General features: G+C 49.0%; 1 protein-coding gene and 1 long non-coding RNA gene across 3 annotated transcripts in view; one reads left to right on the top strand and one right to left on the bottom strand.

Annotated features, from left to right (window-relative positions):
- The window catches only part of LOC126932458 (uncharacterized), a 58928-nt gene extending 39034 nt beyond the window's left edge, over nucleotides 1-19894 (top strand). Inside the window, exons 3-4 of one of the 2 annotated variants that reach the window (XR_007718184.1) lie at nucleotides 4348-4469; nucleotides 19285-19894. This is a non-coding gene — a long non-coding RNA (uncharacterized LOC126932458). Of the gene's footprint in view, nucleotides 1-4347; nucleotides 4470-8531; nucleotides 9679-19284 lie in introns of those variants that run through there. The other variant, XR_007718185.1, reaches the window with a different exon arrangement.
- Nucleotides 1-20493, bottom strand: part of ARPC2 (actin related protein 2/3 complex subunit 2) — an 870481-nt gene that overhangs the window by 516306 nt on the left and 333682 nt on the right. The window lies entirely within an intron of this gene.

The raw sequence follows: 20493 nt of genomic DNA on the forward strand, positions 1-20493 counted from the left end.
CCAGTCTCAGATATGTCTTTATTAGCAATGTGAGAACAGACTAATACATGAAGACACAACAAGGTAGCCATCTATAAGCCAAGGAGAGAAGACAGGCTTCACCAGAACCAACCCTGTTGCCACCTTGATCATGGACTTTCCAGCCTTCAGAACAGTAATAAAGTAAACTTCTGTTGTGTAAGCCACTTGGTCTATGGCATTTTGTTAGGCAGGCCAAGGTGACTAATGCAGATGATAAAGGGGTCAATTCCTTGAGAAGAGATATCAATTCTAAATGTGTGTGTATTTAATAATAGCACTTCAAGATACATGAAACAAAAAAACAACTAAAGGGAGAAATCAACAATCATAGTTGGATGTTGTAATAACTGTCACTGTCACTTAGTAATTGACAGTACTTTTTCAGCTCTGGTCTTAGAAGTGGCTATTTCTGCAAGGAGCTCTGGTTTCTTTTAGCACAGAATGGTATTTAGAAACCAAGGAATGTAGTTATTGTTATTAGGGTGTTGCTATCCCCACACCTTCTCAGTAGAGATAGAGAATATATGTATCGCTACATATATCCTCATATATCTACATATGTAGATATAGATATACATACAAGCAAACAAACTATATACACACACATTCCAACTTTATATCTAGAGTCATTTTCTTACTCTGGGCTTCTATAACAAGATACCATAGACTAGGTGGCTTAAACAACAGAAATGCATTTCTTACAATTCTGGAGGCTGGGAAGTCCAAGATCAGGGTGCAGAATCCATGTCTGGTGAAGTCCACTTCCTGGTTTGCAGATGACTATCTTCTCACTGTATCCCCACATGGTGGAGAGAGCAAGCTCTAGTCTCTCTCTCTTCTTAAAAGATACAGTCCAATCATGGGGTTCTCTACCCTCATACCTCATCTAAACCTAACTGCCTTCCAAATGCTCAACTTCCTAATATTATCCCATTGGGGGTTAGGGTTTAAATGTATGAATTTGGGAGAGGGATACAAATATGCAGTCCACAGTAGTTCTACATACAAACATGCAGTCCATAATAGTCCTTCATGCATTTATATCTGTATTTTATACCTCTATATATTGCAAACTGAGCTCACACCAATATCTCGAATTCCACTGGGTTTATTCTTGTTTTCTTTTTTCCATATTTCCTACTCTCATTTCCAGTAGTGAGAAACATGGCTCCTATTATCCCTAGTATAATTGTCCCCCAGTATCCATGGGGGATTTTTTTCAGAACTCCCTCAGATACCAAAATCCATGGATGCTCAAATGCCTTCTGTAAAACGGTGTAGTATTTGCATGTAACTTACACATATCCTCCTGTAACCTGTAGATTACTTGTAATACATAATACAGTGTAAATGCTATGTAAATAATCGTCATACTATCGTGTTTAGGAAATAATGACAAGAAAAAAAAAGCCTGTACATGTTTGGTGCAGTCGTAACCAGCCATTTTCCCCCCAATATTTTCAATCCACAGTTTGTTTAATCCACAGAAACCACGAATGTGGTGGGTGACTGTTCTACCTGTTTGTTCCATCTCTCTATATGTAAGCAGTCTGCATCACCACTGCAACCCCCAACTCCCACTGCTTTTGCACAGACACCCTCCTCTCCTTCCATGGAACATATTTATACAAAAAACTTTCACATGTATCTGAAATTCAAATTTAACTGGGCATCCTGTATTTTTATTTGCTAAACCTGTTAGTCCCAGAGGGCCATCCTAACTTCTGTGCTCCCGGCCTTCAGGTGACTGTGCTACAGCCCACGTTCTCTCTCTGCCCAGCCCTGCTTGTGTCCCTTCCTTGGAAGAGGTGTTGATCTCTAGAAAGCACCCCCCAAAAATTTCCTGTTGCTCATCTCCATTTTCAATCAGCTTTCAGGGACTAAACTTGCAACATCAAGCCCCTGCTTTATTATTTCCCTGGTTCTAAGACCCCAGAGGTCCCAACCCATACCCATGTAAGCCCAGTTCCCAGAGCAGCCTCGATCCTGGCCCCAGGGCCTGGGGATGATTCCAGAGGAGCCCCTTTCAGGGATTACAGGCGCAGGACGTTGGCCCTGCAAACCTCCAGAGGGCTCCCGCCCACCAGGGGGCAGTCTTCACCTGCGTGTGAGCAGCTCCGGAGGCCCGGGCAGGGGCTCGCTGGGGGAACCGATGCGGGGAATACGTGCGTGAGGACACGTGAGGGCCGTGCCGGCCAGAGCCCCAGCGTGCGTGGCCTTGCGTGCGTGTACACGCACATGTGTCCAGGTGCCTACGCAGGTGCCTGACCCTGGGCAAGTTGTTCCGTCACGCGGACCTCAGTTTTCTCATCTGTCCGACGAAGGGATCTTTCTGTCTCTGGCTGTTGGTGTTCCTTTATCCACGACTGCTGAGCACGTTGGGTCCTCTCTTTAGAGCCATCTCTGCTTATTGAACAGAGCCAGGGATTCCAGGCCTTTGAATTGATGCGGGGGGTGAGTAGGAGAAGGCAGTGAGGCACGTAGGGGTTTTTGTCTTTTGCTGCCCAAAGCAATGCTCTGTAATTACTTTCTAAATATTTGCATTTGTATTCTTTGCAAAACTTTATTTCAAAATAATGTGAATCTTTAAGTCCTATGCAAAGCCACCAGAATCCTTGGTAGTGCTTCCCTACTCATTTGCAGGAATCTGGGCAGAACATGAATTCCCGGAACTGGTGGGACTTTCCAACCAGTTGCTTCTCATGCAGAGGCAGAAAAATGAGGGGGTAAATAGCTCAGGCCTCAGGGGCAGCCTTCTTGGCCCTTACAGATCATTTAATTGCTGTGCCTCAGAGTCTCTTCTATAAAATGGGAATGATAATAGTACCCTAAGTGATAGTATTATTATTAAATATTGGTTGAGTGTTCTCAGCTTTGTCATAATACAGCTCTGTGACCTTGGCCTCTTTCCCAGGACCTTTGTTTCCTTATCAATAACGGAATGAAGTACTCATTTTGCATGGTTGTGATGAGCAGGTAGGATGTTTGTGAAATCACCTGGTGGTACCTAGTAGATGCTAAATAAATACCTATTTCCCTTATTGGATAAGTATTGCTTCCCAGTTAACACTTAATCTTCCCTGTTGCCCTGGCCTCAGCAAGGTGACAGTGGTAAGTCAACAGATCCCTTTTGACAGAGACCTCTCCAGGACATCTGCCTTAGAGGAAGGAGAGTGTAGGTGTTCAGGAAGCTTTGGGGAGATTGATTTACTTCCTGGAGGGCTTTTTGTTAGACCTGAAATGTCACCACGTGGTTTGCTGCTTCCTCTGCCTGTGGGTGATAGGGTAGGAGTAGAAGGTGGAGGAGGTACAAGTGTCTTGTTAGGAGCCCCTGGAAGTCACCTCTTTAGAGGGGCCATCTCTGAGATACAACGATTCATTTTCTGTTATCCCTATATTTTTGTCTCCACTGCCCCCAACTCCCATGTAAACAGCCTGCTCCTTTGGGAGCCCTGCTTTGGGAGTCTGCTGCTGCAGGCCAGGGAGTAGGAATTGCTTTCTTTTCTTTTTTCTTCCTTTCGGGGAGCCTGAGTTACTTGAGATGTGAGTGCCTTTGAGGGAAGAGTCCAGGAAGCACAGCACCCTTTTCCCTGGCAATGCCCAGGGTGGGCAGGACCTCAGAGGGCTGACTGTGATGTGTCTGTGACCAGCTTTCTCTGGCAGTGGTTGGCACAGAAGCAGCAGAGCCCCTGGGCTCCTGGGTACTGTGTGGCCTTGCATCAGGTATCTCATTTGTCCCCACTGGGGACAAATGGCCAGTGACCACGCATGCACCCCTTCCAATGATGCTGGTGAGAGAGAGGATGGGTAGGTTCTGTTAATGACCAGGACCGAATTTCCTGTCTCAGGTGGGATGGGGGCTCAGAGATGGATTTAACTTGATTTAAAGAAATTTTTTAAAAATTATATTTCTCATACACCTGAAATCGTGGAGTTTGATTTATAGTTGCTATTTCAGAATTTTCCCTAGCACCTGCACAGCGTCTTGTATGCAGCAAGCACTCACTAAGCCCTTCTCCTTACCCTGTGAGTCTACCTATTGGACTAGTCCTGGTGTTCAGGACTTAAAGTAATGGGCCAGCTAGGAGTCTCCAGGGCTGGGTATCTAGACTGCAGGTGCCATGAGATGGGTACTCCCAACAGTGCAGCCTCAGACACCTTGCTCTGCTTGACAGAGGTTTGCGAGGATGAATGACAGCACCAAGAGCTACCCTGTCTCGAGAGCTTCTGATCTGCTGGCCTGGTGCGAAGTCCTTGGCACAGGTTATCTCATTAGCTTTCACAGCAGCCCTGTAAGGTCCAGACTATATTGTCTCTATTTTGCAGATGAGAAAACTGAGGCTTGGAAAGATGGCAGAGCCAGAATACTGTCCCCGGTGGTTGGACACCAAAGTCACTCATTTTAAGCACTTAGGACAAGTGACTGATGGACTGACTGAGTAAAGAAGGTAAGGAATAATAAAGTTGCCAAACTGGGGAATGGCAAGACAGAATGTATTTATTTCCTGCTTTGACACCTGTCTTCAGTGACCCTTTCCCTCCCTGTTCCCCTTAGACACCACCCAGAGAGGCTGATTTCCAGTCTGTGGAGCGCAAGAGGGAGTGAGGGTCCTCTGTCTGTGCCTTCTGGGCCCTCTGGGAGCTCTTGGCCCTGACTCTGGGCTGGGAGGCTGGAGCCCTATTGCCTTTTCTATCAGGGATGGACAGAGACATTCTTTTTCATTTTCTTTCCCCAATGCCATTTTGTTAAATCAGAAATCCTTGAGGAGTGAAGTCACATTTTCCATGCCCCTGAAAGCTCTGGAGAGCCGATGAGTGTTATTGTAACCAGAGGAGACTGGGGACAAAGGAAGCTTATAATTTTGTAAACGAGGCTTGGGAGAGCCCTGCCTGCAATGGCTTTCCAGGGGGAGAGGCAGAATTCGGAAAAACCAGAGGCAAGAGGAATGGCAGGACTGGCCAGCTCTGAGCCTGGCACCCGGGCAGAGACCCTCCTGGGGGCCGGGCAGGGTTCTGAGTCCCTCCTGCCCGCTTCTCTGGTTACTGTTTCCCAGCCTTCCCTGGGGAGGGAAGTTGGCCTGCTGAAGCGGCAAGATCTCTGTGCTTGGGGTGAAGCACCTGGGGTCCTAGTGCCGGCTCATTCACCCCAGTTTTCTCATCTGCAAAATGGGCTGGTGAAGGATCTGCCCCAAAGAGTCTGCCTTCAGCCTGGTGATGGGGCTGTGTTTTATAGAGAACGAAACGGAGGCATGTGTTTTTCAGATAGGAAGTGGCAGAACCGGGATTTAGATCGCGGCCGTCTTACTTCTGAGTAGGAACTCCCAGCCTTTGGGCCACAGTGCTTAGACTTACCAGTTGCCAAATCGTGTGAGACAAATGTGACCCGCATGCTGCCACCTGGGGTCCGCCCTCTTTGCCCCAGCCTGTAGGGACGGAGGCTTCTGCTGGAAGGCTAGGCTTTTGGGTCTCTTCAAACCTTAACATTCTCAGACCTTCTCCTAGTGGCCAGACTCTGACATACTGCGTGGGAGGGAAGTCTGGGGACAGGTAGCCCATTTCAGCCCTTCTCAAATGAGGTCCAAGCAGATGGCCGTTGCTTCCTCTTGCTGGCCGTGGCTTCTCACTAGGCTTGCACAGAAATGGAGAGAAGACCAAATAAAGCTCCTTTGAGGACAAATGTCCCGGACAGGGCTGGGGGTGGGGATCCAAAGATGGACAGAACCAACCCCCCACCTGCCACCTGCAGGGCTCTGAGCCTGCCTGCTCCCAGACTGCAGGTCTTCTGTGCAGGCTGGGGCTAGGTGTTCAGGGCTGAGGGGGGCAGGCATGTGAGTCGTTTGGAGGAAAGGGCGGGGTGGAGGGGAATGGGTCGTTCACACTCAGCCTGGGTCTGTCACTGAGCACGCGCTCCCTTGCCCCTACAATTCTGGCCCTAGTTCTCCTACTTCCCTAGCCCTGAGGCTGCCCTCTCTAGCAGGCAGCTGAGATTTCCCAGGTGGACTCGGGGGTCCTCCTCACCCAGGCCAAGCTGCCCATAAGGAGCCAGAGGGTGATGAGGATCTGCCTGTTTCCTCCGTGAGAGTTCCTCTCTCACAGGCACGGCCACTGCCCTCCTCAGCCTGTGAATGGAAACACATTCCAAGGGGGATCTGGCTTGGCCCAGGTGGGTTTGAGATCCCACACTCAAGCCGCCTTCATCTCCCCTCCAAAGCACCGGCTCACTCACAAAGCTTGTCTCGGCCGGTTCTCCTCACAACCGTGGCTGCGCTCCCCTCTCCCTACTACCTTCTCTCTGTGTGTATGTCTGTCTCTGTCTCTCAGTGTCTCTGTGTCTCAGTGTCTCTGTCTCTCAGTGTCTCTGTCTCTCAGTGTCTCTGTGTCTCAGTGTCTCTGTGTCTCAGTGTCTCTGTCAGTGTCTCTGTCTCTCAGTGTCTCGTGTCTCTGTCTCTCAGTGTCTCTGTGTCTCAGTGTCTCTGTCTCTCAGTGTCTCTCTCATGTTCTCTCTGTCTCTCAGTGTCTCTGTCTCTCAGTGTCTCTCTCATGTTCTCTCTGTCAGTGTCTCTGTGTCTGTGTCTCTGTCAGTGTCTCTGTGTCTCAGTGTCTCTGTCTCTCAGTGTCTCTCTCATGTTCTCTCTGTCCTCAGTGTCTGTCTCTCAGTGTCTCTGTCTCTCAGTGTCTCTGTGTCTGTGTCTCTGTCAGTGTCTGTCTCTCAGTGTCTCTGTCTCTCTGTCTCTCTCATGTTCTCTCTGTCTCTCAGTGTCTCTGTGTCTGTGTCTCTGTCAGTGTCTCTGTGTCTCAGTGTCTCTCTCATGTTCTCTCTGTCCTCAGTGTCTCTGTCTCTCAGTGTCTCTGTGTCTCAGTGTCTCTCTCATGTTCTCTCTGTCCTCAGTGTCTCTGTGTCTCAGTGTCTCTGTGTCTCAGTGTCTCTCTCATGTTCTCTCTGTCTCTCAGTGTCTCTGTGTCTGTGTCTCTGTCTCTCAGTGTCTCTCTCTGTCTCAGTGTCTCTCTCAGTATCTCTGTATGTGTCTCTCAGTGTCTTTCCACATCTCTCTCTGTGTGTCTCTACAGCTGTGTGTGTCTGTCTTGATGTGTGTCTCTCTTGCTCTCTTTCTCTCTCGGTCTGTCTCTCAGTCTCTTCCCCTCCCCCTGCCCCCCACCAATTTAATGGGACTCGTCTCAGTGTGAGGAAAGCGTCTAATTAGTCATAGAGGTCCTCCTGTCCAGAATTTCTAAAGCCGTGCTCACGACAAGTGTCCCAGGCTTGAATGGGACATTGGAGACACTCTGGGCCAAGAGGAGCAGCACAGAACCACCCAGAGGATGGCTCTATGAAATGGGGTTACAATAGTGCCTTCCTAGAGGGTTTGAGATAAAGCATATAGAACAGAATTCATGTGTGGAGGCCAGCACAAAACATCACCAAAGTTAAGCTGCTTTCCCTCTCCTCCTCACTGTAGGCTGCTCAAAGCCTCTACTATGCTAAGGAGAACAGAGAGCTCTGAGAGGGTTGGCAGAGTTGCAGCATTTCCCAGGATGATTTGTCCAGTGAAACCTCTTGCCATGGAGCATCTAGTGGGGTCAGAATTCCTCAAATCATAGTTGGGAAATATTGCTAATCCAGGCCCCTTATTCCAAAGAGAAGTGGAAGGCTCCCTCCCCAAGTCCCTAGAGCCAGCTGGGGTGCACAGTCAGGAGGCTGGGCTCCAGCTGGGGGAACAGCTGAACTTGGCTCCAGGATTGCGCCCAAGGGCCTCCTGTTGTGCTCCCAGGAGCCTTGGCAGTGTCCCTCCAGGGAGTGTCAAAAGCACCGGGAGGCATGGGGTGTAAGCACCTTGTAAAAATGACCCTGCCATGGATGCCGGAGCTTGCGTCCATAAAGATGGGTTGCCAGCAGACCGTGAGAGTGGTATTGGGGGGAGGGGTGGCTAGACCCTCCCTTCCTTGCGTTTCTGTAGGTGAATTCTCTCTCTTTCAAGGAAGGACTGATAGGGCTCTCAGAATTATGTACCCTCCCGGCCTCCAGTCTGGAATCTGGAAGCTGGACTCTCTCCCTCCTAGGTCTGTATCGTAATCTTTTTGGTGTTGATCTCTAGGAAAGATGATGCCTGCTCACCACCGCCTCTTAAATTTCTCTTCTGCCTTCTTTGGAAGGTCCTGCTAATATTCCAGCTGCCATCACCTCAATTGTAACTTCTGAATACCATTAACCCCCTCTCTTGGCAGCTATGATCTGGTTAGAGTCTTATTAGGTTCCAAGGATAATGAGGTTATCATCATTTTTTGCTGCTTTTCTTCTCCTGGAATAGCTGGTTTTCTAAAGATGCTGTTCTCTTCTTTGCTGCTGCTGCTGCTGCTGTTCCTCCCCCTCCTCCTCCTCCTCCTCCTCCTCTCCTCCTCCTCCTCTCCTCCTCCTCCTCCTCCTCCCTCCTCCTCCTCCTCCTCCTCCTCCTCTTTCTCCTCTTTCTCCTCCTTCTCCTCCTTCTTCCTTATTTCTTCTTTCTTCTTGACAGAGTCTTGTCCTGTTGCCCAGGCTGGAGTGCAATGGCATGATCATAGCTCACTGCAGCCTCAAACTCCTGGCCTCTAATGATCCTCCTACCTTGACCTCCCAAATTGCTGGGATTACAGGTATGAGCTCTTGCCTTCGTAGCTTCTGTTTCGGGGTCACTGTAGCTTAGGGCTGGTTTGCTCCAGAACTAGCCTCTGTTGTTGACTTTAAAACTCTTCTAATCCGGGAAGAAGAAACCTGGTGAGGGAGGATTCAGTCATCCTACAGTCCATCTTCCAAAGGGGTGGAGTTCCACTGCCCCAGTGTCAGATACCCACTTAGATTTCTGTAGCAGCCCTTCCTTGTCTTGACCAAATGTGCTCACTTGCAGGGTGCTCTCTGCCTGACTGGGAGTGCCACTCCCTTCTCATCACAGCCTGTCCTCACTCACATGGGGTCTTAGCCCGCTGGAGAGGGTGGCTGGGTGCTAGTGATAGTCCAAAATTAGGTCTGGAGACCCCTGGCATAATGGAGGGGCCTAAGAATGCCCAGACTCTGGTGAAGCTGGCAGGCAGGGCAGGCTGGTACGAGCCTCCACTCACCTGTGAGCTGGTATCTGCCTAGTTGCTTGGCCTAGGAGAATGGACGACTCTCATTTTGAGTGCTTACTGGGGGCAAAAGAAGCGAGGCAGGCTATTTCTTATTGTCTATGCCAGGGCCATAGGAACCTGAGGCGCCAGGCCATACAGAAGAGCTCCTTGTATGGGAGGGAAGAGGCAGTGGTACCATGGCACTGCAGCTCCCCGTCCCTGTCCCACCTTCACAGCCCTTGGGAGTTCTTTGGCTGCTCTGTGACTCAGAGGTCCCGAAGGCCCAGGCTCCTCTGCACCATGTTCTGGGTGGTTATGCATCAGAACCACTATGCATGCGTCAGATCTGCTCCTATGGCAAGGGCCAGGCCTTTGCCCTGTGGAGGCTGCAGGGCACACACAGTCTGTTTACCACCCATATGTCCTTTCCAGAGTGGATGCCAGCAGCCTGCGGAGGCTGTGGGATCTCACTGGAAAGCCAGGGCTGGGTCCAGGAAAGTTGATTTTCCTCTCCTGAGATGCTTGCATGGGCCCCAGGCCAAGCTCTGCTGAGGGCTGGCGACTGACTGGGAAATGTTCGGCTCCCCTGTCATTGTGGACTCCAGTGGCAGCCTCTGGGGAGGAGAAAATCTGCATGGAGAGCAGTGCAGGCTCGCCTTGCTGATGAGACAGAACAAAAGAGGGGTGGGTTACTGGAGAGGGGACAGAGGACGTTCCTCAGGGGTAAAAGGGCTGACTAGTAAATCTGACCCAGGAAGAGGAGGAGGCAACAGGGAGGGGGAAGGAAAAGCAATGGAGATATTGGAGGCGCCAAAGGGGGCACAACTGTTCCTCCCCTGAAGGGGAAACCATGGGGAGCAACAGCTGGAACAGGAGTGGAGCTTGGAGGGAGACACTAATGGAGCTCGATGCTTCGACATTCAAGATGACAATACCAGAAAGGTTGACTCCACTTGGTAAGTGGAGAGGCCTCAGGACAGGCAGAGGAAGTTCTCGTTTTGGAGTTTGACTCCATGTCTGGTGGGCTTTCACTGAAGTGCAAACGCCTGAGGGCAGAGGTTCCTCTCTGTTTTTTTCATTGCTTCCACCCCAGTGCATAAAATAGAAGCCAGCACGGATCAGATTTTTAAAAAGCAGTTTGTTGGATGATACATAATTTGAACCCAGGGATATAAGAAAAGGAACATTGTGTCTTAGGGCAAGAGCTAAGTCTCTTTCAGATCTACTCTGGGGCCCTAGAAATGCTTGACAAGGAGTAGTTTGGGGAAGATTTAGGGTCATCCCACTGCAGGGAGCAAACTGAGGGAGACTTTTAACTGGGCGAGAGGCAGGCAAGGTAGACTGTGCTGGGGGTGATCCAGACCAGAAGACAAGGGATAGGAGGTCCATGGCTAAGGAGAGTGGATAGAGAAACAGGGTATGGAGTCAGGTGTCACACCAGGTGGGCTTAGCCTACCTTCTGGGGCTCTGGAGAAGGTGATCTTCAGGAGTTTAGGGGGCCCAGGGATGTCTGTACCCCAGCAGCAGGGCCTCCGAGCAAATCAGGAACAACAGCAAGACAAGGGGGCTGGGCATTTGGAGTTGGTTCTCAAAGCGGGTAACCAAGACAGGACCTCAGGATGGGCCCAAGACAGGAGGAGGCCAGTGACCATGCACATAGGCCTCGGGGCCTCAGGGCTGCAAGGCCAAAGGGAGCTGCATCCCAAGGTGGGGGATGAAACTCCTTTCTTTGGCTTCCTGTAAGGATTCACGCTGGGATTTGTGACCTGGTGAGCTGCAGATTGGGGTCTGGGAGTCCTGTGACTCTATGGTTGGAACAGGAGAGCCTCAGACATTGGGAAGCAAACAGGATTCTCACACTGGGCACATCAGCAGCAGGCATGGCATGGACAGACACAAAATAAAGAAGTTAGCTGAGTGGACAAGAAAGGCCGAGGAGGGTGACTGTGGAGGTCACGGGCAAAACAGAGGCCTTTGTGTGATGTGAGAAGCAGGCTCTCTTTTCTCTGTGGGACAGACTTGGATTTCTGTGCTCAGCACAGAACCAGTGCACAATCTTTCCAGGGATGAATAGTCCTTTCTGTGTGACAGAGAGTGCCACCAGCATCAGGGAGTGGCTGGGGATAGAGATGAAAGAAAGAGGTGACTTGGAGATAATTGCAGACATGGAGTATTGAACACTTGCAGGAGGAAGCAGGCAGGTGTCATGGTATACTAGGAAAAGAAAGTGAATTTCCAAAGCCACAAGCATGTTGATGGCACAGCTGGTCAAGACTTAGATGGGATGTGCTCTCTGCCACCCCACACTGCCCCCCAGGGGCCCAGGTAGATATTTGGAGAAAAAGAGTCCCTGAAAGGTGGCTGAAGTCAGTGAATAAATAAATTAATGGAGAGGGAATGTGTTTCCTGACCCCGATTTCAGGGAGGGCAGCTGGGGAGAAGGCCAGGGGTTTGTACTCAGGAACTGCAGCCTCCAGAAGCCAGGCAAATCTGAGCCTTTCCCCAGCATCCGAGGAAGCCATGGATAAAGCCATCAATCACTTTCTCAGTGGTATGGAGAGCTCTGGCAGCCCCAGAGTGAGGCAGGAAGCCCCACTTCATGGCACTTCCGGAGGGGTCTGATATTTGTTTATGTGAGACGTGGTCCAGCTAGGAGTGACTTGATGATTCAGCATCTCCAGGGTGGGTGAGGTGGGAGGAGGCCAGCTTGGAGGGTGGGTCCTTTTCTGTTGGCCAGTCCCTGACACTTGGAACTCTCACTGCAATATCTGAGAGAGCGAGAGCATTTAATTATTCATTCCACAAACACTTCCTGGAAACTGACCTTGTGCCACACATGGGCTAGGAGCTGAGCAAAGAATGGTGAGCAATGGCAGGTGTGGTCTCTGCTCACGTGGAGCTTCGTGTACAGTGGGAGAGAGGGGGTTAATCAAAAAATTACAGACTGGGATGTGTGTTCTAAGGAGATTTTGAAGTCAGGGAGGGTTTCTTTGGACAATAACACCTGTGTTGAGATAGGAAAGGCGATTAGATTTTTTCTAGGTGAAGTAAGGTGGTGTGAGGGAAGACATGAGTTTTCCTCTGGGGGAGCGTGGGCTAAGGCCCGGTGGCAGATAGAAGCATGGTGGGTTTGATGAAAATCTGAAGAGCAGGGAGACTTATCAGGAGGTGACTGGATACTTGGGCAAGGGCCCAGATTGTGCAGAGTGAGAGGAAGGCTTCATCTTCATCCTAAGAAGCACTAAAAATCTTTGAGGGTTTTAAAGCAATGGTGGTGGAGGGTGGATGTTTAACATGATTGAATATGCACTTTGCAAAGCTCCCTTTGGATGCTCTGTGGAGAACATATTTGAGAACAGAGTGGATTTAAGGAGACCAAATAGGAGGCTGTGTAAATCATCTGGGTGAAGGATTACAATTGCTTAGACCTGTGCAGATGGACAGAGATGCAAATTTGAGAAATACGACAGCAAGTATTTATTTAGTATTCACTATGTGCCGGGCATTGTCCTGTGGGTTTTACATGGAGTATTTAATCCTCACAATATGGTAGATACTATTCTCCTCATTTAAAGATGAGGAAACAGGCAAGTGGAAGTTTAGTAATTGGTTGAGCCAGGGTTCAGTCTGGGAGCCCATACTCTTTTTAAAATTTATTTATAAATTTCTTTTAGTAGAAATGGGGTCTCATTATGTTTCTCGGGCTGGTCTTGAACTCCTGGTCTCAAGCAATCCTCCTGCCTTGACCTCCCAAAGTACTGAGATTACAGGTGTGAGTCACAGCACCTGGCCAGGAAGCCCATACTCTTAACCATCATCTTTGCTACCTTGTAGTTAGGATGTTAGGAGATGAGAATGAGAGGACTTGGTGTTTGATTAGACATGAGGGATGTGAGCATGAGAGAAGAGATGGCCCAGGCTCCTGGCTACCTTGAGTGGGTACAGTTTAATAGGCACCAGCTGAAAGAGACTGGGTTTGGGGGAGGAGTTTATAAGTCTGCCCTTGGACAGTGTAGTGGTTTTAAAATAAGTCCACATATTCTTTGATGCTTCTCCATTCAAGAGGTGGAGCTTGATTCCTCTCCCCTTCATTGTGGGCTGTATTCAGTAACTTGCTTCTAATAAAAGAATTATGGTGATAGTGATCACGTCTGGTTTTCAAGACAGGTAATAAGAGGCACTGTGACTTCTATCTTGGTTGCTCTCCCTTGGAGCACTCACTGTAGGGGAAATCAGCTGCCATGTTGTGAGAGGGCCATGTTGCAAGGACCGAGGCCTCCTGCTAATAGCCAGCACCAACTTGCCAGTATGTGAATAGGGTGAGCCATCTTGGAAGCAGATCCTCCAGCCTCAGTCAAGCCTTCAGATGATACAGCCCCAGCTAACATCTTGACTGCCACCCATGAGAGAACTTGAGACAGAACCCATGACTGCCACCCATGAGAGAACTTGAGCAGTAACTTAAGCTGCTCCTAGATTACCAATCCTCAGAAATTGTGTGAGATATTAAGTGTTTGCTGCTAAATTTGGTTGTAAATTGTTATACAGCAGTAGACAACTAATACAGACAACCAAGGGTAGGTGTTGGGTAGGCATTTGTTGTGACTTGGAATTATGATTTGGAAGTTGACAGCATTTCAGTGGTGGCTGAGCATGTAGGAGAAGAGAGTGGAGGGCCACATCGGGCTTTGAGAAGTTGTGTCCTTAAGTGGCTCTGTGGAGAGGGATGAAGGCCCTGAAGGCGACTGGGAAATCGGATGGTTTGCAAGTTGGATTCCACATTGACTTTAGTCCTATGGAAGGGCCTCAGGGGCTGGATGGAAATTTGGTGAGCATCTAGCCCTGCCAGGTTTCTACTCTGATTCTTCTGGAGTGGCCTTTTAGCAAGGGGTCTAGTGAGATTCACTGGGGAAAAGCAAAGATCTGATGCTGAAATATTGGAAATTACTAGTCTAGTGCAACCACTACTTTTACAAATGAGGAAACTGACTTGCCCAAGGGCAGGCAGCTTTGGACACAGGTCTACTGGGTCTAGTGTTCTTCCCATTGGGCCTCCTTGCCTCCAGCACCTTTCCGTGGGCCTGGGGGAAGAGAATTAGGGCCTGTGCAGAGGACAAGATGGGGTTCCTGCCTTTGACATTCTGTCCCCGCAACCAGGCACACACTGGGGAACAATGACACCCGTCCATGCCCCGTGTGGCGCCTCCTCCTCGAATGAGGCAGGACATGAGCTCATTCCTGGCTCTGCTAGGCGTGTGGCTTGCCAAGACTGGTCTTCTCTGAGCCTCAGTTTCCTTATCTGTAAAATGGGAATGAGGATTCATCCTTCTTTACCAGACTGTTGTGAGGGCCAAATGAGGTCCTGGAGGCCAGAGGGCTTTTCACCAGTGAAGTGCAGTGTAGTTGGAACAGGTAGGTCACTGCTGGCCAGGGGATCTCAACCTCTTCAGGCTGCCTTGGGCAGAGTGAGGCCCTTGGGGCCCTGGAGACCTGGCAGTCCCCACATGGTGTGAATCTTTTGCTAGAGCAAATCCAGGCCAGCTGCTCTGAATGTTGGTGCTGCCAAACTTTCAATAACCTGGGACCCCTGCCAGTCAGGATGTTCTCCCTGGGTCTGATTTGCAGTGCAAATTGACTCTTAGCTGTTCCAAATTCTCTTGGCTCTCGAGTGCCCATCCTCAGGCCCCAGTACTCATCCTCCAGTCCCATCCCCCATTCTGTAACTCTGTCCCCCCACTTATCCCCTCATCTAATTTGGAATTATCAGTGGTAGAAATCAAATAGTGTACGCCCCATTATTTATAGGGGAGACTCAGCGGGACCCAGGAAAGTGACGTGATTTGTTCACGATTATACTGTCATTTATCATTTTCTCTTTGATGAGTTCCTTTGAATGATGCCTGTGGTCTGCAGCTTTCTACTTAATTGTCCTTTTTTGGGCCCTGGCCCCTCATCCACCTGCTCTTCCCTGACTACCCAGCTGATGACAATGGGACCACTGCTCTCATCTTTACCTACCTGCACCACCGCTGGTGGCTCATTTACACAATCCCTTGGCTGTAGAGCCTGGTCTGGGCTTACGGCTGTGCGTCCACAGTTTCTCCTCCTCTGGTCCTCTGAGGGTGGGCAAGGAGCTCTTAGAAGAGGAGACAGGAAGCCCCTGACTCTGGGTACCTCGGTCCCCAACCCTCCCTGTCCCTCCCACCCTCTCAAGCCTCCAGGCTGTTTCTGAGGTTTGGAATCAGTAGAGTTTTCCCGTGACCCTATATTTTATTCTCCCACTTCTCTTTACTTGAACCCATTTGTAAGCGAAAAACCATTTGGGGTGTTGTGTTTATTTTTTCCTTGTTCCACGGGAAATTACTCAGAATGTATAAGTATGTGTTTTCCTTAGAAAATAGATTCCTTTACATTTTGGCTTTGTGGTTCCCAAAGCAAGTGGACCCGCAGAAACCTAGGCTGCCAAGAGGGCTCCCCATCTGGGACTCCTCCTGGCTTCAGAATTACACCCTTTCTCCTCTCAGCACCAGTCACCCCCTCCAGCCCCTTTTGGGTCCACAGCTTCTTAAACCCCACAAGACTTCAGCCACAGTGGGCCTGACATCTCTCAGGAAGACCAATTCTTCCTGAATCTTTACTTTTAATTCCTCATTCTCTCTGCTGGTGGAAGACGTTGTGATGGATCAGGGCATGAGAACATTTCCCCTTCTCCACCCTCCGGGGCTGGATTTAAACATAGACTTGAAGTTCTGAGTTCGAATCCTGGCTCTGCCTATTGCTGGCTGGTGACATGAGCAGTCGACTTCATCTCTTTGTGCCGTTTTCCTCTCCTGTAAAACATGGCCATTGACAGTATTTGTGCAGAAGGCCATTGGGAGGGTTAAGAGAGTTAATATGTGTAAGGCAGTTAGGATATTGCCTGGCATGGAATAAGTCTCATATCATGTTTGCTTTTGTTCCTATGCATGTGCTTCTCCCTGATAGTACTCATTTTAGTTTTAGCCTTGGTTACAGCCCATTCCCAGTAAGGTGCAAAGGCAGGTAGAGACAGGATGGTGTCAGTGTGGCTTCTCCTTATCACCTTCCCCCAAGTTGAGGGATCTCAGTGCTCTTTTCCTTGGCTTGGCCCCTAACCCAGAACTCCCTTCCCTCCCTTCCAAAAATCGCCTTTCTGTTTGCTCACCCATGTTCATAGCAGCATAATTCACCAGAGCCAAAAGGTGGAAGCAGCCCAACTGTTAATCAATGGATGAATGACTCAACAAAATGTGGCATTTCCATGCAAATAGAATATTATCCAGCCTCAAAAAAGAAGGAAATTCTGACATCTGCTCCAACATGGATGGACCCTGAAGACATTATGCTGAATGAAGTAAGCCAGACACAAAAGGACAAATATTATATGATTCCACATGTAGGAGGTATCCAGAGTCGTCAAATTCAGACGCAGAAAATAGAACAGTGACTGCTGGGGCCTAGGAGGAGGGGGAGGATGGGAGGCTGTTATCTAATGGGTAGAAAGTTTCATTTTGAGATAATTAGAACATTTCTGGAGAAGGAGGATGGTGATGGTTGTACAACAGTGTCAGTGTCCTTAATGCCACAGAATTGTACACTTAAAAATGGCTATCATGGGAAATTTAATGTTACATATATTTACCAGAATATAAAAGGCACAAGTAAATAAAAATATATCAATAATAAAAAAAAAATCCAATTTGCCTCTTGAGACACTCCGAGAGGGGCACTCATAGTAAAGTATTCATGCCCAGTAGGGGGCATGAGGGTGAATCAGTCTCCCAGGGATTGGGTTGCCAGTGAACTCCTAATTGGCCCCCCTTATTGCTTTCAACCCTTGAGGGAAGCTCTTTCCTGGGCATCCTCCCTGGGGGATCCTCAAGTTCATAGGGTCACAGCCTTGACAGGAAGCAGCCTCCACATTACAGAGATACCTTATCTCCTACACCGTCCTGGAGCTGGGGACTGGCTGCTGGTCATGGGTGTGTGGCCCTCTGGGTCCCCCAGCACTTCACTTGCTCTCAATGCATGAGTGCGCATTCATCTAGGATTAATTAGGCACCACTGTGTGCCAGGTAGAGTGCCAGGCTCTGGGGATAGAGAGCCAGCTGGTGCCCTGCTTCAAGGAGCTTTTGTTCTAGTGGTCAATGGTCCATTTTGAGCACCAGGCCCTGAGCCATTATTTCATTTCACTCTGACAACCGCCTAGCAGGTGCCGTCGGACTCTCAGCCTTTTTTGGAGCAGCATTCTTTCTATGGGAAATGCCTAGGTCCATTTGGAGATGCGAATGGGAGGTCTGGCTGTCCCAGTAAGAAGAGATTTCTCTCCAGTCTCTATCTGTCCCACTCGCTTTAAAGACTGAGTCATTTGAGGGCCTCCTCTGGGGCTAGCAAGGGACCCCGTAGGTGCCTTGGTACCTCTTCCTGCAGCCCCCAGTGGCGCCCATAGCAGGCCAGGCATAGTCAGACCCCTGGGAAAGCCCAGCTCAGAGCCATCAGTGATATCTCTGAAAGAAGTGATGCGTGTCTAGTCACAGAGCGAAAAGGACAGAGACCCCATTACTGAGACCCTAGGGGTAGAAGACCAGTGCCCTCCTGCCAGGGCTGTGTACATGCCAGGTACTGCAGCAGCTGTTGGGGGGAAATTGCAGGTTGGACCAGGCATGGTGTTGGGCCTCGGCGAGACAGCTGTGCAGAAGCTGTGATGCCCTTCTCTTGCCTAATTCCACCCTTCTGTTTTCACTTGTTCTGCGTCCTGCTAAATTCCCTTCCCCTGCGTCCTGCTAAATTCCCTTCCCAGGCTAAAAGTTTCCATCTCTGGGCTTGGCCTCAAAGTGAAATTCTTTGGAAACTTTCAGCTGAGTTCACTTAGCTATTGTTGAGTGAAAGAAGGTGGGTGGGGGAGGAGACGGTTTGGGTTCGGCTTAGTTTTGATGCTTCAAATGCAAGTGCAGTGAGACCCAGAAATTTCGCCTTGGCTGCTGGGGTTTCAGTTGGGGTTAGGGAGGCAAGTGGGGTCATGAAGACAGCTTAGGGCTGGGATTGGGACCCCTTGGATCCTAGTCCTGACAAGGTAGGTCCTGCCTCCTAGCCCTGCTGGTCAAGTTGCTCTATCTCTCCAGGACCTATTTGCTAATTTTCAAAGCCAAATCTTTTGAAGAAATTATTTCTAAGGTTGTTTATGCATAGCCCTGATGTTTGCTGATTGATGCCTTAATCTCATGATATGATTTTTATTTGAAACAAGCCCTGCTTTTCTCTGTGTGTGGGCAGCCATCAGAAGGTTCTAGCTTCTGTAGATGCCTGTGAGGCGCTGTCAGCCTCCAAATCATAATCGACCTTGTGGCTGGGCCACAAAAGTCTCAGGCTTGGCCTGATGGAAATCAGGCAGCTGTCCCAGAAGGAATGAGCTTTACTCTGCCCGCCCTTCCTCTCCTGTTTGTTTGGTTTTACTCTTGTTCTGCGTCAGGGATGAGTTGCTTGGGAGAAGGGGACGAAACTTAGAGCTAGATCTGCACATGTTGTTTGGTTTGGGAAATTAAAAATAAAATATTTGGTTGATTTTAGTCCAATAATGTAATTTTTTTAGGAAGACAGATTATTGGTCTGGATTCAGCTGGTTTTTTTTCTATCCTAGCATAAAAAGATTTTTAAAAATCCAGCAATTACAAAAAAAATTTGCGAAATGCCCTCTGTGAATTGGTTCCTCCTAAGTGGGTCTTCTGTAGGTGGGAGCTCTGAGGTGCAACTAAGATGAACAGAAAGTGGCAGGAGAAGAAGGGGAGACAGAGGCTGATGTAGGATTTTTACATCACTAGGAAGTTTTGTGGCTTCCATGCCATTTCTGGGGCATAACTGGAAACTGCCTAAGATGTGCGGGGACAGAGGAGGAAGGGGCTGTGAAACTCCCCTTCCTTAGAGACCTTAAAAGCAAGTAGGTCCTCCGGTATCCCTGGGGTTTCTTAGTCATCCTGTCTGGAGGCAGAGGGAAGGATGAAATGACCTCTGGAGGGCATATTAATCATATTAATGCAAATGGGAAGATGAACAACCCATCTGGCTGAGTAGTAAGATCACCTGCAAGAGTGGAAACATTTGCATGTTGCCTCTCCCTGGGTGGTAGCCCATCTCTTTCCTTCACTCTCTCTCTCTCTTCTTTTTTTCTAGTCCTGGATCAAGAATCTGTCACTCAGATTATTCCAGAGCCCCTGCCCAGTGCTACTTATGCCTCCTGGATGCTGAGCTGACAGGCATGGTGAGGCTCTGGCAAGCTTCTGCCTTCACACCCCTTCCCGCAAGTTCACTGTCTTACTTTGATCTTGGGAATCTTGTCTACATTTTAACACACATCAGTTCACATAGCAGATTTGAAGCAATGAGGGACAGGCTGGGGAGGAGAGATGTTTTGGGATGGGAGATGCTTCTCATTTACCCTGTGGGTACCTGCCTTTTGGCTGGTCCTGAAACTGTCAGTATTCATTGTTAACATTTATTGAGCAGCTAGTGTGTGTGGGGCTCTGTACTGTCCTCTGAGGATATTATTCACATTTTACAGCTGGAGAAACTGAGATTCTTGCCTGAAGTCACAGCTTTGGTGAGATGCAAAGCAGGGATGGAAACCTAGATTTGTCTGGCTTCAAAGCCTGTGCTTTTACCCAGCATACTCAACCATTTATTGGCGGCCAGTGGTCATGAGCAATTACCAGGATACCCTATACTTATTGCTGTGTGCCTGAACTGGTGCTAAGTGCTTTGCTTGGATTCCTACATTCAACTGGCCGCTGTTACACTCACAGCTTTGGTGGAGTTGGTCCTCAGATCTGAGCTGCATCTTCCCCATGGGGTTGTAGCCCCCAGAAGGCCTCTTGCTGCCCAGGGCCACAGCATGACTTCTGTGGGCACTTTGCCCTCATGGGTCCTCTCCCTGTAGAGGAATATTAAAATTTATACTTTATGACTACATTGGTGTAAAAACAAATGTAATTCCGGCTGGATTCATGATTGTATACTCATTTGTATTCTATTCATTTTTTTCTTTTGATTTTTGAAAGACAACTAAAATAAAAACATTTTTGAGGGCCCCTAGAAATATCGTGGCTTCTAGGCACTGCACTGTGCCTCATTCAGAAGCATGCCCTGTGTGCTGGAAGTGATGGGCAGTCCTAAGAGTCTTGTCCTGGGAACTCCTCTGGACCCAGCAACCTCTGCTGCTACCTGACCTAGAGCCCAAGCCACTCCTTCAGCCAAGCAGCCCCAAGGTATGGGAAAACCAGGTGCGCCTCTGCCCTCTTACTCCACCTCTTCCACCTTCCCTCAAAATCCTTCCAAGCCTTGTAGACAATCAGCAAAAGAAAGTAACCCCTCTAGGCCCTTTTA

Source organism: Macaca thibetana, chromosome 12 (genome assembly GCF_024542745.1).
Source record: "Macaca thibetana thibetana isolate TM-01 chromosome 12, ASM2454274v1, whole genome shotgun sequence".
Taxonomy (NCBI): Eukaryota; Metazoa; Chordata; class Mammalia; order Primates; family Cercopithecidae; genus Macaca; species Macaca thibetana.